We start from the raw sequence: 11,565 nt of genomic DNA, 5'->3' as shown, positions 1-11,565 counted from the left end.
CGTGGTATTTGGCGATGCGATCCAGCGAGAGCGGACTTTGTGCGGCGCTGGAGGAGCCCATTGGTAGGCGAGTGGCCGGGATCTCTGGCTTGAATCCCGGCGTTATATATGGGGGAAGAGGATTATCGGAGAAGGATTCAGATGGTTTTAATCTATAAAAGATTAGAAGTGCCCGCGACCATCACCTGTCGATATATATATATATAAAAGAATGGTGGCTTCGGAGTTGAGAGGTGCTCGGCTCCGGACGCGAGACCTACCGCGATACGTCCGACGCTTAGGGGTGAAGGTACATCCATTCCGATTTGGAAGCGCCTTCTAGAACGCCCCGCGGTGCCCACGCGGAGCGTTCCAGTGACACGTTCCCCCATGAGGCAGAGGGGAAAACAAAAACACAAAGTCAGAAGATTTAAAAAAAAAAAAAAACAAACAAACAGGAAGGCCGCAAAAGAAAGTGTGGGTGGGATGTTACGTCGTCGATGAGTCAGACAACCGAGCCTTTATATTTAGATTTTTTTAAGATCCGTCGTTTCATGAATGAAAAATTTTAAAAAAATTATATTTTTATTTTTAAATTAAATCATACTTTAAAAAAAAATTAAAATTTAATTTTCAAACCATCTAAAATGATTTGATGTTATCCGCAGGAATAATTTTGATGATTTTTTTAATCAAAAATTTGATACACAACATTCAATATTTATGCAGTACTTATGTAGTATTAAAATTTAAAAAAATATTGATATAATATTTATATGATATTATTTTTTATTATTTTTTTTTTTTTATCTTTTTTTTTTAAAAAAGATGAAATCAGGGAGAAAAAGGGGTTTGGAATGAGAGGAGAAAGATGATGAAACCAATGCTGACTCGACAAGAGGCTTTAGGAGGAGATAATGGAAGATGAGTGGATGAAAAGAATCAAGCAAAGGAGTATAAGGCCACGAAAAATATGAGGTTTTTCTTTCTTTCTTCTATTTTCATTGGAATTTTGGGATGAGAAAAAGAAAGATAGAAAGTGAGAGATTTGAAAAGAGGATGGAGTGGTGAGAGATAAAGAAGAAAAAGTTATGAGAGAGAAGAAGAATGGGGCCATGGAGGGAAGGAATTTTTTTTCTCTTATTTTTCTATTAGAATTTTGGAGATGAGAAGAAGAGAGATGGAATATCAGAGATTTGGAGAAAAAGATGAAGATTTGGAGAGATAGACATTAGAAATTTTGACATCCGGAAAAGAAGAAGATAATATGGCTCAAAATATTTTAAGCCATGTACCCATATCCGATTGAGTCATGTGAGCGAATGATACCCTATATAAGCTCCAAAATTTATGATATTAAACTTTCATTGAGAGAAAACTATCGAAATTGCACTTAAAAGCAACATTTAACTGGTTCGGATAGTTCAAGGATCAAATTTTAGCTTTTTATAGTTTATAGATTATTTAAAAAATTCAACTTAATTTAAGGATCGGAAATATAATTTATCCACAAATTTATCTAAAAATTTATATTTTTTAAATAAATATTTTTTAGATAATATTTAGACTGAAAAATAATTTATCTATATTCTTTTATATATAAAAAATGACTTTAAAATTTGTTACTCATATTTTTTTGTACTACTATTTTTCTGATAAGTTGCTACAATTTATCTATATTTCGCATAGTATCCTTTATGCTTTTTAAGTTTGAAGAAAGTGGATGACTGAGTTATTAGTTATTGAATGATGGAGGTATTGAAAATGATAATGGGGATTTTAGAAATAAAATTAAATATCTACTTTATTGATTGATTGAAAAATTATTTGGCCAACCCTTAAATGGATATATTTTTTTAAAAATTTTATGAATAAATGCTATCCATGGATTATATTATAATGATTTATCCATGTTCTCACAATTTTTTAGGTGAATAAACTATTTTTTCATGGACAATATTTATCCATGGTATGAGAAAAAGTCTTACCCACCTAGGAGGTTGCTAAATTATTTTCTCATCAATCAAAAAAATAATCTTTCTATTTTATTCCTAATATACTTTTAGTCTTATAATAATAATATAATATATTATTATACATAATAATATTTATATAACATATAGTATAATATATTATTATAATATAAATAATATATTATATCATAAAATAGTCTAGTATATTATAATATAGTGTATATATATTATAATATTATAATATATAATATAATATATTATTATATCGATAATATAATTTATAATATATAATAATATAATATATTAGAATATGTATTATACCATATTATTATATATGATAATATTTCTTTAATATATTATTATGATATAATATACTATATTATTTTATAATATAGTATATTATATTATCATATGAAATATTATATTATTATAATATATTATAATATTTTAGATTATATTATAATATGATATATTATATTATATTATGCTATATATATTATTATATATAATAATATTTATATAATAAAAAATATTATAAAAAATATAGATAAATCTTAGCAACTCATTCAAGAAACTAATAAAGTCATCAAATAGTTTTTTTCATGTGCTCGGAACTTCATGATTTTGCTCTTTAAAAATGCCTAATAAGAGATAAGATTCTATTTCATATAAATCAAATTTTTCTTGACTCATAACCAATGAAGGCTTATAAAGCCGCACCCCGCACCACCCCCACCCCTCCCCCTTATTTTTTTTCGAAGTCAAAAAGATTAAAAAATTAAAAGTCATTGATGGCAAGGAAAACAGTCAACCATCATCCTCGATAACACCTTGGTGTGTTTCATTTAGGACCGTTAATCTAACTTGCAAATCTAGTACTTGGCTCAAACTCGAGCAGGCCCCGACCAAACCTAATCTAAATCCAACGATGAAAGAATTGGGAATGAAATCAAAATTAAACCTATGGAAACTCTGCTCGCCAATTTGGCGGAACAAACCAATCTCGTGAAATAAAGGAAACTTATGGTCTATTATTATTTTGTATTTATCTACTTTTTAAAGCATAGTGAGAACATAATTTTGTTCAATTAGTAAACTCTAAATTATAGATAAAACCAATATACTCATTTATGCTGGGGACTTAAACTTCCAAATAACATTTAGGCTATATATATATATATATATATATATATAATTAATTTATGGTACTATAAATGGAAATAAACTTCATCTTTTGTTTAAAAAATATCGTGTCATACTAAGCAATAATTGCAGTAATTCTCCTCGTGTTGATTGGTTATTTATAATAATACGTGGTTGTTATTTTGAGGGATAAGTGGATGAAAAAAAAGATCATACTTTAAGAGATGGGTCAAGTTCACCCACCTAATCTTTAATATTCTATCATCTAATAATACATCTATAATATGATATTATTATAATAATATTGTATAATATATTTTTTTATTAGAATATTATGTCATGATATTATGTCATATTATACATCACCATATAATAATATTATATTATTAATATTATGTCAGTATTATTTTAACATTATATAAGATCAAAATTGGTCATTTCCTCTCAAAATAGACGGGATAAGAAAGGGGATTTAAACAAAGTTATACTGGATTTAAACCTGTACCACGAGATTTTAGATATAAAATATCCTTGACATGAGTAATAATAAGAGTTTGACCGGGCTAAACTTATCCCTAACAACTTGCTGCTTTTGCCACTTATCTCAAGGGTCCATAAGGATAAATCCTCTGCATCCTTAGTCTAGTGCAGCCCAAGAGATGACTTATCCATCAATTAGCTTATCCAAAGGGAAAACACCCAAAATTTATCCTCTCTACCAAAAATAGCCTGAGAGCATGGGACCATCAAAAGAATCAATCAATATTTCTTTCCTTCAACATGCTCTCTTTGTAGTAATAAAACTCCCACAGAAACTACAGCCTTGAGTGAACATAACAACAGCAGAAGTACAAAAGAACATGATTTCATATCTGTGATTATATGATAGGTCTCTCAAAATTCCACCCATCTAAAACTCCAGTTCTAAACAAACAATGCTCTACTTCACACTGGGCAGAAACTTTTTCTTTTTTTTGCTTCAACTCATTTTTTGCATTAGAGAATTATTGGTGCAAAAATCCATCGACGTCGGAGAAGCTGGAGTCGAGGGAGTCGCGGTCACCGTCGGAATCTACAAAAAAAGTCTAAACCGGAGTTGGGAGTGCTCCGCAAGACCCTCCAATGCTCAAGTCAGTTCTCTGCCTCAACAAGAATGGAGTGCTCGAACGAAAATTTTAGCATAGTTTTGAGATAGAGATTAGAGCTTAGAGAATAACGTATCTGGGGGTCCCCTTTTATAGACGGAGGGCGTAACAGATTAACAGCGACGTCTGTAACCGCCTGGTAGTGGGCCATTCGGGGCCATGAGAAGTTTGTTACGGAGAGTAGTGGAGTGGGGTCGTGGCCATCGCCGTGGCCTGCCACGTGGAGCTGTTGTGGAGAGTGGAGTGATGTCCATTGTCGTGACTTGCCAGAGCATGATGGAGCCGCGTGGGATTCATTACAGGAAGTGGAGCAGAGTCGTGGCCATTACTGTGGCCTGCCAGAGAGTCCAGGCCCGTCGGTCGAAGCTCGGTTGGGGTATCTGGTGGAGAGGGGTAGCTCTCCGTCTAAGAGGAGCTCGGATGTTGCTGGCGAGCCTTCTACCGTTGGGTGCCTTGGGCGCTAGTACTGCAGGCGAAGGTCATCTGCTGTAGAAGCTCGGTCAGGGGCTTTTTGTGGACGAAGTTCGGTTTCATGCAGAATCCGGCAAAAGATCGACCAGCAGTGGATGTCGGATGGCGCTGGAAAAGTTCACCCGCTGGAGGGGTCCGGCTGCTGGAACCCGTGTGTCGTAGGAATTCATCCGGAATCTGTCCGCTACAGAAGTTCGGTCGGAGTCTGGTTCCCGTAGAAGTCCGGATGGGGATCATTTGTTGAGGAAGCTCGGCCGAAGCCTGCCTGCAATAGAAGTTCAAAAGGAATTCGTTCACAATAGAAGCTCAGGTGGAGGCTTATAGTAGAAATCCGACGTGGACCGCTCGTAGTAGAAATTCGAAGTAGACCGCTTGTAGTGGTAGCTTGGAGTAGATTGCTTGTAGTAGAAGCTCGGAGTAGATCGCTTACGGTGGGGGCTCGGAGTCCGGCCCTTGTAAGAATTCGTATGAGGTCTACCTGCAATAGGAGCTCAGGGCTAAAGTCCGGCTCCCGTAGGAGCTCGGATGAAATCCAGAAGGCGGTCGACCGCCGTAGAAATTTGGATGGAATCCATCCGTCGTGGAGATCTGCTGTTGGAAAGTTTGGCCACTGACGAAGTTCTGAAAGAATTTGGATTGGAGTCGATCGAATCCTGTTGGAAAAGATCTAGAAGAGGTCCGGAGAACGGTTGATCCTTGTAGGAGGTCGGCTGATAGTAGAATCCAGAGAGCACTTGGAGCAGCCTGATAGATGACCGAAGAAGCTTATCGCTGGAGAAGCCCGAGAGATGCGACAGGAGTTCGTCCATCGGGGAAACCCGATCGACACTTGTGGAAGAAGCTGGGGGAGTTTATCCGTCGGCAGAACTTGGGAATATTGCGGAAGCTCGACCGTCGGAGAGGTTCGGAAAGATGTTGCCCAAGGTCGGACGTCGGTAGAGTCCCGGGAGGGTCACTCCTGATACAAACTTCGGCTGGAGAGTATTTTATACCCAACACCAGTCCTCCTACTTCCGAGTTCGAGTTTCGAATGAAGGAAGTATAGAGAAATTTCATAGCCGAAGTTGCTCCCTTGAATTCTGCACGCGATCGCCCTTAGATATCCTGGCATTTAATGCGCACATGCCGGAGTCTTTTCAAATCGGGGCGATCCGAAGAGACTTTTCAGAATTTCTCTGGAGTGCTGTCCCAAGTGCCACGCAATAATGGCCCCGTCAGCAGTCAACCGTACACCATGATGAGTGGGACACATGACAGGCTTGGTCGGCCTAGGTATATCCCCGTCATGACTGTGCCAGGCTCCGTTGCCTATTTAAACCCACTCCTTCCCTTCAGGGACTTCACTTCGCCTGAGAGTCCAGTTGGCGCCTTTCTTCTATCTGAGAGTTCTGCCATCCATCGGCGCCCTTTTCGACCCTAGGCGTTCTTTGCGTCAATCCCCGCCATCTCCGTCGGCTCCCTGCCTACGTCGGGCCAATCTAGGTTGGTCCCGAAGCTTCTCTTGTCATTGTTGTTGTTCCTTCCTCTTCTTGCTTTGTTTGTTTAGCTTCCGAGGGTTTATTCGCAATCTTTTCCAATTTTTTGGGATTTCCTTCTTTCTTTTCTCTTATTGCAGGCACGGACGTAGAAGTTGCCCAGGCGGCCCTCGCCGTCGACGTCCCTTACGACGTCGAGACTTCAGTCCCCCGAGCCCTTTCAGGAGTTCTCCCGCCAGGGCTTCTGCCCCGGAGGTCCGTCTCGAGGGGATGCTATGGATCGAGAGGAGGAGGAGAAGGGAAATGGTGGCCCGCAAGTTCAGCGGCTGTCGAGCTGCCACTGAAGGCTCCCACAGCTTCGAAGGGGACTCGAGGGAGAATTCTTTAACAACAGGGATTTAATAACGGAACTGGCCGGTGAGTGTGTCCTGCCCGAGAATTTTAAAGTAGTTGAACGGGGCGGCACCGGTCAAGGGGGTGGAGTTGCCGTCATAAGCTGCGGCGGGCTTCTTGACGTCGTCGGGGTGAGGGACCAGAGGCGGTCGGCGCTGACGGCGGAACAGTAGAACTTGTTGTGGGGCGGTGGAAGTAGCGCATGCTGACCTCGTCGAAGTACCTGGGATGGTAATTGTCGGAGAGAATATGGTGGTGGTGCATGCCTCCGGTGTTACCACGGCCACCGGATACTTCGGTTCTTCTTGAAGCAGGTCGTCGTTGCCGCCGTCGTCGCCGCCGCCGCCCCTTGAGTTCTATCCCGCCTTTTCCCCTTAGGGTTAGGGTTTCGCAATGGGGCGGAACGAGGTGGAGGGTGAGAGCCGATGGGTTCATCATACGTACTGGAAATACTGCTGAGAAAGATGGAACTGGAAGGAGAAGTCGAAAGCTTGAAGCGGTCTCTAATGTATTCTTTTCAGGTCTTGTCGTATTGTTCTTCTTTCTTTGGCCTTCAGGCTTTGTAACGTATACCTTGTTAATCAAAATGAAAAGGAGATTTTTGTTACCTTATCCGCACTTTGTGTTAAATTATCGTCCGTCGAACTTCTTTTATTTTTTTTCTCGTTCGATGTCGATGTTGTCTGAAGGTTCCTGATCGTCGCCACGTTGGTTTGCTTTTCTTGTCGTCTTTCTTTTTCGGCCTTCAGGGCTTTGTAATGCATACTTAGCTAATGAAATGAAAAGAAAATTTTTCATTACCTCTTCTACTCATGTGTTGAGTTATCGTTTGCCGAACTTCTTTCTGTTTTTGCTTGCTCGATATCGATGTCATTCGAAGGTACCCAATCGTCGTCGCATTGACCTGTCCCTTTTGTTTATGGCCGCAGATTTGTCCGGGGCCACTTGAGTTTGATGCTTCCTTTCGGAGTTCGAGCTTGGGGTCTGAACTTCTCGTCGCCTTGAGGAAGCCGTCTTATCCTTGGCCTGTGTTGAGAGCCCTCTTGGAGACTGGAGATTTTTGATAAGAATCTCCATCCTCGTGGAGACGAGGTCCCTGTATCTTTGACGTAATTTATTTTTCATTTGTCGCTGGTGTAGTTCGTCGCTTTCCTTTTAACTTCCCCTTTTTTTTTTTCTTTTCTCGAGTGAGGGTTTTCCCTCTGCTCTTAGCGGGGTCGCGGGAGCGGGGGGGGCCATCGAGAAGGTTTTCTTTTTCTTATCTGGTCTTGAATGATCGGATCTTAGTTGGCGTCAGGACGAGGTTCTCCTCCTATTCCTGATGTAGTCGATTTCAGCTCAGGTTAGGATGAGGTTCTCCTCCTGTTCCTAACAGGGCTGTGGGGGCACATATGGGCTTGTGGGCCTCTCCCCCATCCGGTCTAAAATAATGGGCCTTTGACTTTGCTCATGTTAGGATGAGGTTCTCCTCCTGTCCTAACATGGTGTGGGGGCACATAAGGGCGTTGTAGGGCCTCTTCCCCATCCGATCTAGAAGTAACCGGCCTTCGACTTTGCTCATGTTAGGATGAGGTTCTCCTCCTGTTCCTAACATGACTGTGGGGGCACATAAGGGCGTTGTAGGGCCTCTCCCCCCATCCGATCTAGAAGTAACCGGGCCTTCGACTTTGCTCATGTCAGGGCGAGGTTCTCCTCTATCTCTAACATGGCTGTGGGGGCACATAAGGGCATTGTAGGGCCTCTCCCCCCATCCGATCTAAGAGAACGGGCCTTCGCTTTGCTCATGTTAGGGAGGTTCTCCTCCTGTCCCTAACATGGCTGTGGGGGCACATAAGGCGTTGTAGGGCCTCTCCCCCATCCGATCTAAAAGTAATCGGGCCTTCAACTTTGCTCATGTTAGGGCGAGGTTCTCCTCCTGTCCCTAACATGGCTGTGGAGGCACATAAGGATGTTGTAGGCCTCTCCCCCATCCGGTCTAAGGAGAATCGGGCCTTCGACTTTGCCCATGTTAGGACAAGGTTCTCCTCCTGTTCCTAGCATGACTTTGTTTTCATTGTCTGAAGGGGTTATCCCCTGTCGTTATGAGTCCATGCCAAAAGGAAAAGATATGCAAATCTGAAAGGAATCTTGATTTAAAGCAAAGTCGTTAGTAATACATTTACAGATTTTTTAGATCCCATGGTCGTAGAAGGTCTGCTCCCCGTGAGGTCCTCCAGAGATGGAGTTGATGATCCCATTAGAGGTCGAACTTCGGGCTGCTCTTCCCTCCTCGGTGGCTCAGGTTGTGGCAGGGCCCTTGGCCGATCCTCTCTACCCTAGGCCGTGTCGAATGAACTGTCGAGCTGACCTCATCTGATGAGCTCCTCGATCTCGTCTCGAAGTTGAATGCATTCCTCTGTGTCGTGGCCGTGGTCATGATGGTAGAGGCAAACTTGTTAGGATTGTGCTTTCCGAGGTGTGTGCGCATCCTTTCTGGCCTTGGGAGCTGCTCCCTGACCTCCATCAGCACTGGGTTTTCGATGCATTGAGGGGGCATAGCTGCGGAATCTTCCTGGGGGAGAGCCCATCGAACCTTGGGTCCGAGCTTCTCTGCCTGCGAGCTCGGGGAGGAGTCTGGGCGGCTTGTGCCGGGAGAAGTCTGAGAACGTGGCCGAGCTTCACTCGGACCTCTTTCAACTGTAGGCTGCTGGAGTCGCCCGCATGCCGCTCCTTCGCGGCTCCTCGTCCTTCAGCTTGAAGGCTTCCTCCGCTCGGCATATCCTTCGGCCCGAGCCAGCAGATCGGCAAAGTCTCTGGGATACTTCTTTTCCAGGAGAAGAGGAGGTCATTCTTTGAAGGCCGCTCTTTAAGGCGGCCATTGCAACCGATTGGTCCAGGTTCGGACCTCCAGGGCGGCGGGATTGAAGTGGTTGACGTAAGCTCGAATGGATTCTCCCTCCTTTTGCTTGATGTTAATGAGGGACTCCGAACCTCGCCGGGACGCGGCTGCTGACGAAATGAGCCACGAACTGGTGACTCATCTGGTCAAAGGAGAAGATTGTACCCGCTTCAGTGTCGAGTACCAGTTCCTTGCTGCTCCCTTCAAGGTAGACGGAAAGCTCGACACAAGATGGCGTCTGGTGCGCCATGGAGCAGCATCATGGTCCGAAGGCCTCCAGTGGTCGACCGGGTCGAGGTCCTGTCGTAGCTCTCGAATTGGGGGAGCTTGAAGTTTGCGGGATTGGTTCTGCATGATCATTTGAGAGAAGAAGGGTCAGTACAGATGTCTTCACCGTAAGCAGTGGGAGCACGGCGGAGCTCTTCGATCCGCCGGTTCATCTCCTGGAATCTCTGATCCAGGAGGTCCTCTCGATTGCGGGCCTCGAGGGTCTTCTGGTGGAGCGGAGGCAGGGACTCTCCGGGGGGTTGAATCATGATCGGACGGAGGACTCTCCGCCTTCTGTTTTTCTTTTTTGGGAAAGACAGGGCGGCTGGCCCATGTGGCCCACCCGGTCATCGGATTCTGAACTCCCGACGATGCTCTTTCCATCGCACCGATGCCTGTGGCTGCTGCTACATGGCCTGCACTGCTCGGTGAGGCCTCTGACCTGTTGAACCAGCAGGTCAAACTGCTCCATGCCGACTGCGTCGCCGGAGGAAGAGGAGCCTGGAAATCGAGATGAGGCGGGGCTTGCGGAGCTCGCTGAGATCTGGCCGCGGAGGCTTGACCGCCTGGTGGATGCCCTTCGGGGAGGCATCAGGTGGAGATCGGAGGCATCAGGTGGAGATCAGGCAGGCAACCGGAGGAGATGTCGGAGAAGATGACCGGAGGTGGTCCCGTTGAGCGCTCCTTTAAGAACAAGGGTACTGCGAAGACACAGTCCCTTCCTCTAGCGCCAATCCTGTTGGTGCAAAAATCCACGTCGGAGAAGCTGGAGTCGAGGGAGTCGGTCGCCGTCGGGACCTGCAAAGAAAGTCTAAACCGGAGTTGGGGGTGCTCCGGCAAGACCCTCCGACGCTCAAGTCAGTTCTCTGCCTCAACAAGAATGGAGTGCTCGAACAAAAATTTTAGCAGAGTTTTGAGATAGAGATTAGAGCTTAGAGAATAACGTATCTGGGGGTCCCCTTTTATAGGCGGGGGCGTAACAGATTGACAGCGACGTCTGTAACCGCCTGGTAGTGGGCCGTTCGGGCCATGAGGAGTTTGTTACGGAGAGTAGTGGAGTGGAGTCGTGGCCATCGCCGTGGCCTGCCACGTGGAGCCTGTTGTGGAGAGTGGAGTGATGTCCGTTGTCGTGACTTGCCAGAGCATGATGGAGCCGTGGGATCCGTTACAGGAAGTGGAGCAGAGTCGTGGCCATTACTGTGGCCTGCCAGGGAGTCCAGGCCCGTCGGCGAAGCTCGGTTGGGGTGTCTGGTGGAGAGGGGTAGCTCTCCATCTAAGAGGAGCTCGGATGTTGCTGGCGAGCTTCTACCGTTGGGTGCCTTGGGCTAGTACTGCAGGCGAAGGTCATCTGCTGTAGAAGCTCGGTCAGGGGCTTTCTGTGGATGAAGTTCGTTTCATGCAGAATCCGAGAAGGTCGACCGGCAGTGGATGTCGGATGGCGCTGGAGAGGTTCACCCGCTGGAGGGGTCGGCTGCTGGAGCCCGTGTGTCGTAGGAGTTCATCCGAAATCTGTCCTACAGAAGTTCGGTCGGAGTCTGGTTCCCGTAGAAGTCTGGATGGGGATCATTTGTTGAGGAAGCTCGGCGAAGCCTGCCTGCAATAGAAGTTCGGAAGGAATTCGTTCACAATAGAAGCTCAGGTGGAGGCTTACAGTAGAAATCCGACGTGGACCGCTCGTAGTAGAAATTTGAAGTAGACCGCTTGTAGTGGTAGCTCGGAGTAGATCGCTTGTAGTAGAAGCTCGGAGTAGATCGCTTGGTGGGGGCTCGGAGTCCGCCCTTGTAAGAATTCGGATGAGGTCTACCTGCAATAGGAGCTCAGGGCTGAAGTCCGGCTCCCGT

This window comes from Elaeis guineensis, chromosome 3 (genome assembly GCF_000442705.2).
Source record: "Elaeis guineensis isolate ETL-2024a chromosome 3, EG11, whole genome shotgun sequence".
NCBI classification, from domain to species: domain Eukaryota; kingdom Viridiplantae; phylum Streptophyta; class Magnoliopsida; order Arecales; family Arecaceae; genus Elaeis; species Elaeis guineensis.
The sequence above is the reverse complement of the archived record's forward strand: the minus strand, read 5'-3'. Positions refer to the sequence as shown.